Raw genomic sequence first — 6,368 nt, 5'->3', positions numbered from 1 at the left:
TTTTTAGTAAGAAATAGAAGTGATCACAGATTACGCTTGTTTTTGCTGTATCTCTTATAGTTTTCGAGAAAAACGGACTTTTATGTTTTCACGCAAAATATCCGTTTTCGGTAAGAAATAGAAGTGATCACAGATTTCGCTTGTTTTTGATGTATCTCTTACAGTTTTCGAGAAAAAACGGACTTTTATGTTTTCACTCAAAATATCGGTTTTTAGTAGGAAATAGAAGTGTTCACAGATTTCACTTGTTTTCGCTGTATCTCTTATAGTTTTCGAGAAAAACGGACTTTTATGTTTTCACTCAAAATATAAGTTTTTGATAAGCAATAGAAGTGATCACAGATTACGCTTGTTTTTGCTGTATCTCTTATAGTTTTCGAGAAAATCGCGCTTTTATGTTTTCACTCAAAATATCGGTTTGTGGTAAGAAATAGAAGTGATCACAGGTTACGCTTGTTTTTGCTGTATCTCTAACAGTTTTCGAGAAAAACGGACTTTATGTTTTCACTCAAAATATCGGTTTTTGTTAGGAAATAGAAGTGATCACAGAGTTCGCTTGTTTTTGCTGTATATTCTTTAGTTTTCGAGAAAAACGGACTTTTATGTTCTCACTCAAAATACAGGTTTTTGGTAAGCAATAGAAGTGATCACAGATTACGCTTGTTTTTGTTGTATCTCTTATAGTTTTCGAGAAAAACGGACTTTTATGTTTTCACTCAAAATATCTATTTCTGTTAGAAAATAGAAGTGATTACAGATTTCGCTTGGTTTTGCTGTATCTCTTATACTTTTCGAGAAAAACGGACTTTTATGTTTTCACTCAAAATAACAGTTTTTGTTAGGAAATAAAAGTGATCACAGATTTCGCTTGATTTTGCTGTATCTCTTATAGTTTTCGAGAAAAACGGACTTTTGTGTTTTCACTCAAAATATCTATTTTTGTTAGAAAATAAAAGTGATCACAGATTTCGCTTGGTTTTGCTGTATCTCTTATACTTTTCGAGAAAAACGTATTTTTATGTTTTCACTCAAAATATCTATTTCTGTTAGAAAATAGAAGTGATTACAGATTTTACTTGTTTTTGCTGTATCTCTCATAGTTTTCGAGAAAAACGGACTTTTATGTTTTCACTCAAAATATCGGTTTTAGTAGGAAATAGAAGTGATCACAGATTTCACTTGTTTTTGATGTATCTCTTATAGTTTTCGAGAAAAACGGACTTTTATGTTTTAACTGAAAATATCGGTTTTTGTTAGGAAATAGAAGTGATCACAGATTTCGCTTGTTTTTCTGTATCTCTTATAGTTTTCGAGAAAAACGGACTTTTATGTTTTCACTTAAAATATCGGTTTTTAGTAAGAAATGAAAGTGATCACAGATTTCACTTGTTTTTGATGTATCTCTTATAGTTGGTATGAAACAGAAGTGATCACAGATTTCACTTGTTTTTGCTGTATCTCTTATAGTTTTCGAGAAAAACGGACTTTTATGTTTTCACTCAAAATATCGGTTTTTGCTAGGAAATAGAAGTGATCACAGATTTCACTTGTTTTTGCTGTATCTCTCATAGTTTTCGAGAAAAACGGACTTTTATGTTTTCCCTCAATATATCAGTTTTTAGTAGGAAATAGAAGTGATCACAGATTTCGCCTGTTTTTACTGTATCTCTTATAGTTTTCTAAAAAACGGACTTTTATGTTTTCACTCAAAATATCGGTTTTTGCCAGGAAATAGAAGTGATCACAGATTTCATTGTGCGTTTTCGAGAAAAACGCACTTTTATGTTTTTACTCAAAATACTGGTTTTTAGTAGGAAATAGAAGTGATCACAGATGTCACTTATTTTTGCTGTATTTTTTTTAGTTTTCGAGAAAAACGGACTTTTATGTTTTCACTCAAAGTATCGGTTTTTAGTAAGAAATAGAAGTGATCACAGATTACGCTTGTTTTTGCTGTATCTTTTATAGTTTTCGACAAAAGCCGATATTTTGAGTGAAAACATAAAAGTCCGTTTTTCTCGAAAACTATAAGAGATACAGCAATAACAAGCGAAATCTGTGATCACTTCTATTTCCTAACAAAAACCGATATTTTAAGTGAAAACATAAAAGTCCGTTTTTCTCGAAAACTATAAGAGATGCAGAAAAACAAGCGAAATCTGTGATCACTTCTATTTCCTAACAAAAACCAATATTTTGAGTGAAAACATAAAAGTCCGTCTTTCTCGAAAACTATAAGAGATACAGAAAACATAAAAGTCCGTTTTTCTCGAAAACTATAAGAGATGCAGAAAAACAAGCGAAATCTGTGATCACTTCTATTTCCTAACAAAAACCAATATTTTGAGTGAAAATATAAAAGTCCGTCTTTCTCGTAAACTATAAGAGATACAGCAAAAACAAGTGAAATCTGTGATCACTTCTATTTCCTACTAAAACCGATATTTTAAGTGAAAACATAAAAGTCCGTTTTTCTCGAAAACTATAAGAGATACATCAAAAACAAGTGAAATCTGTGATCACTTCTATTTCCTACTAAAACCGATATTTTGAGTGAAAACATAAAAGTCCGTTTTTCTCGAAAACTATAAGAGATACATCAAAAACAAGTGAAATCTGTGATCACTTTTATTTCTTACTAAAAACCGATATTTTGAGTGAAAACATAAAAGTCCGTTTTTCTCGAAAACTATAAGAGATACAGCAAAAACAAGCGAAATCTGTGATTACGTCTATTTCCTAACAAAAACCGATATTTCGAGTGAAAACATAAAAGTGCGTTTTTCTCGAAACTATAAGAGATACAGCAAAAACAAGTGAAATCTGTGATCACTTCTATTTCCTACTAAAAACCGATATTTTGAGTAAAAACATAAAAGTCCGTTTTTCTCGAAAACTATAAGAGATACAGCAAAAACAAGCAAAATCTGTGATCACTTCTATTTCCTAACAAAAACCGACATTTTGAATAAAAACATAAAAGTCAGTTTTTCTCGAAAACTATAACAGATACAGCAAAAACAAGCGAAATCTGTGATCACTTCTATTTCCTAACAAAAACCGATATTTTGAGTGAAAACATAAAAGTGCGTTTTTCTCGAAACTATAAGAGATACAGCAAAAACAAGTGAAATCTGTGATCACTTCTTTTTCCTACTAAAAACCGGTATTTTGAGTGAAAACATAAAAGTCCGTTTTTCTCGAAAACTATAAGAGATACAGCAAAATCAAGCGAAATCTGTGATCACTTCTATTTCCTAACAAAAACCGATATTTTGAGTGAAAACATAAAAATCAGTTTTTCTCGAAAACTATAAGAGATACAGCAAAAACAATTGAAATCTGTGATCACTTCTATTTCCTAACAAAAACCGATATTTTGAGTGAAAACATAAAAATACGTTTTTCTCGAAAAGTATAAGAGATGCAGCAAAACCAAGCGAAATCTGTGATCACTTTTATTTTCTAACAAAAATAGATATTTTGAGTGAAAACATAAGAGTCCGTTTTTCTCGAAAACTATAAGAGATACAGCAAAATCAAGCGAAATCTGTGATCACTTTTATTTCCTAACAAAAACTGATATTTTGAGTGAAAACATAAAAGTCCGTTTTTCTCGAAAAGTATAAGAGATACAGCAAAACCAAGCGAAATCTGTAATCACTTCTATTTTCTAACAGAAATAGATATTTTGAGTAAAAACATAAAAGTCCGTTTTTCTCGAAAACTATAAGAGATACAACAAAAACAAGCGTAATCTGTGATCACTTCTATTGCTTACCAAAAACCCATATTTTGAGTGAAAACATAAAAGTCCGTTTTTCTCAAAAACTAAAGGATATACAGCAAAAACAAACGAACTCTGTGATCACTCCTATTTTCTAACAAAAACCGATATTTACTTTTATGAGTGAAAACAAAAACAAGCGAAATCTGTGATCACTTCTATTTCCTAACAAAACCCGATATTTTGAGTGAAAACATAAAAGTCCGTTTTTCTTGAAAACTAAAGGATATAAAGCAAAAACAAGCGAAATCTGTGATCACTTCTATTTCCTAACGAAACCCGATATTGTGAGTGAAAACATAAAAGTCCGTTTTTCTCGAAAACTATAAGAGATACAGCAAAAACAAGCGAAATCTGTGATCACTTCTATTTCCTAACAAAAACCAATATTTTGAGTGAAAACATAAAAGTTCGTTTTTCTCGAAAACTATAAGAGATACAGCAAAAACAAGCGTAATCTGTGATCCCTTCTATTTCTTACGAAAAACCCATATTTTAAGTGAAAACATAAAAGTCCGTTTTTCTCGAAAACTATAAGAGATATAGCAAAAACAAGCGAAATCTGTGATCACTTCTTTTTCCTACTAAAAACCGATATTTTGAGTGAAAACATAAAAATACGTTTTTCTCGAAAACTATAAAAGATACAGCAAAAACAAGCGTAATCTGTGATCACTTCTATTTCCTACTAAAAACCGGTATTTTGAGTGAAAACATAAAAATACATTTTTCTCGAAAACTATAAAAGATACAGCAAAAACAAGCGTAATCTGTGATCACTTCTATTTCCTACTAAAAACCGGTATTTTTTTAGTGAAAACATAAGAGTCCGTTTTTCTCGAAAACTATAAGAGATACAGCATAAACAAGCGAAATCTGTGATCACTTCTATTTCCTACTAAAAACCGATATTTTGAGTGAAAACATAAAAGTCCGATTTTCTCGAAAACTATAAGAGATACAGCAAAAACAAGCGAAATCCGTGATCACTTCTATTTCTTAACAAATCCGTTTTTCTCGAAAACTATAAGAGATACAACAAAAACAAGCGTAATCTGTGATCACTTCTATTGCTTACCAAAAACCGATATTTTGAGTGAAAACATAAAAGTCCGTTTTTCTCGAAAACTAAAGGATATACAGCAAAAACAAGCGAACTCTGTGATCACTCCTATTTCCTAACAAAAACCGTTATTTTGAGTGAAAACATAAAAGTCCGTTTTTCTCGAAAACTGTTAGAGATACAGCAAAAACAAGTGAAATCTGTGATCACTTCTATTTCTTACCACAAACCGATATCTTGAGTGAAAACATAAAAGTCCGTTTTTCTCGAAAACTATAAGAGATACAGCAAAAACAAGCGAAATCTGTGATCACTTCTATTTCCTAACAAAAACTTATATTTTGAGTGAAAACATAAAAGTCCGTTTTCTCGAAAACTATAAGAGATACAGCAAAAACAAGTGAAATCTGTGATCACTTCTATTTCCTACTAAAAACCGATATTTTGAGTGAAAACATAAAAGTCGGTTTTTTCTCGAAAACTGTAAGAGATACATCAAAAACAAGTGAAATCTGTTATCACTTCTATTTCCTACTAAAAACCGATATTTTGAGTGAAAACATAAAAGTCCGTTTTTCTCGAAAACTAAAGGATATACAGCAAAAACAAGCGAAATCTGTGATCACTTCTATTTCCTAACAAAACCCGATATTTTGAGTGAAAACATAAAAGTCCGTTTTTCTTGAAAACTAAAGGATATAAAGCAAAAACAAGCGAAATCTGTGATCACTTCTATTTCCTAACGAAACCCGATAATTTAAGTGACAACATAAAAGTCCGTTTTTCTCGAAAACTATAAGAGATACAGCAAAAACAAGCGAAATCTGTGATCACTTCTATTTCCTAACAAAAACCAATATTTTGAGTGAAAACATAAAAGTCCGTTTTTTAGAAAACTATAAGAGATACAGTAATAACAGGCGAAATCTGTGATCACTTCTATTTCCTACTAATAACTGATATATTGAGGGAAAACATAAAAGTCCGTTTTTCTCGAAAACTATGAGAGATACAGCAAAAAAAGTGAAATCTGTGATCACTTCTATTTCCTAGCAAAAACCGATATTTTGAGTGAAAGCATAAAAGTCCGTTTTTCTCGAAAATTATAAGAGATACAGCAAAAACAAGCGAAATCTGTGATCACTTCTATTTCCTACTAAACTATCTCTCATAGTTTTTCTCGAAAACTATGAGAGATACAGCAAAAACAAGTGAAATCTGTGATCACTTCTATTTCCTAGCAAAAACCGATATTTTGAGTGAAAACATAAAAGTCCGTTTTTCTCGAAAACTATAAGAGATACAGCAAAAACAAGTGAAATCTGTGATCACTTCTATTTCCTACTAAAAACTGATATATTGAGTGAAAACATAAAAGTCTGTTTTTCTCGAAAACTATAAGAGATACAGCAAAAACAAGTGAAATCTGTGATCACTTCTATTTTTTAACAAAAGCCGATATTTTGAGTGAAAACATAAAAGTCCGTTTTTCTCGAAAACTATAAGAGATACAGCAAA

Source organism: Lucilia cuprina, chromosome 3, assembly GCF_022045245.1.
Source record: "Lucilia cuprina isolate Lc7/37 chromosome 3, ASM2204524v1, whole genome shotgun sequence".
Classification (NCBI taxonomy): Eukaryota; Metazoa; Arthropoda; class Insecta; order Diptera; family Calliphoridae; genus Lucilia; species Lucilia cuprina.
This window is presented reverse-complemented; position numbering follows the sequence as displayed.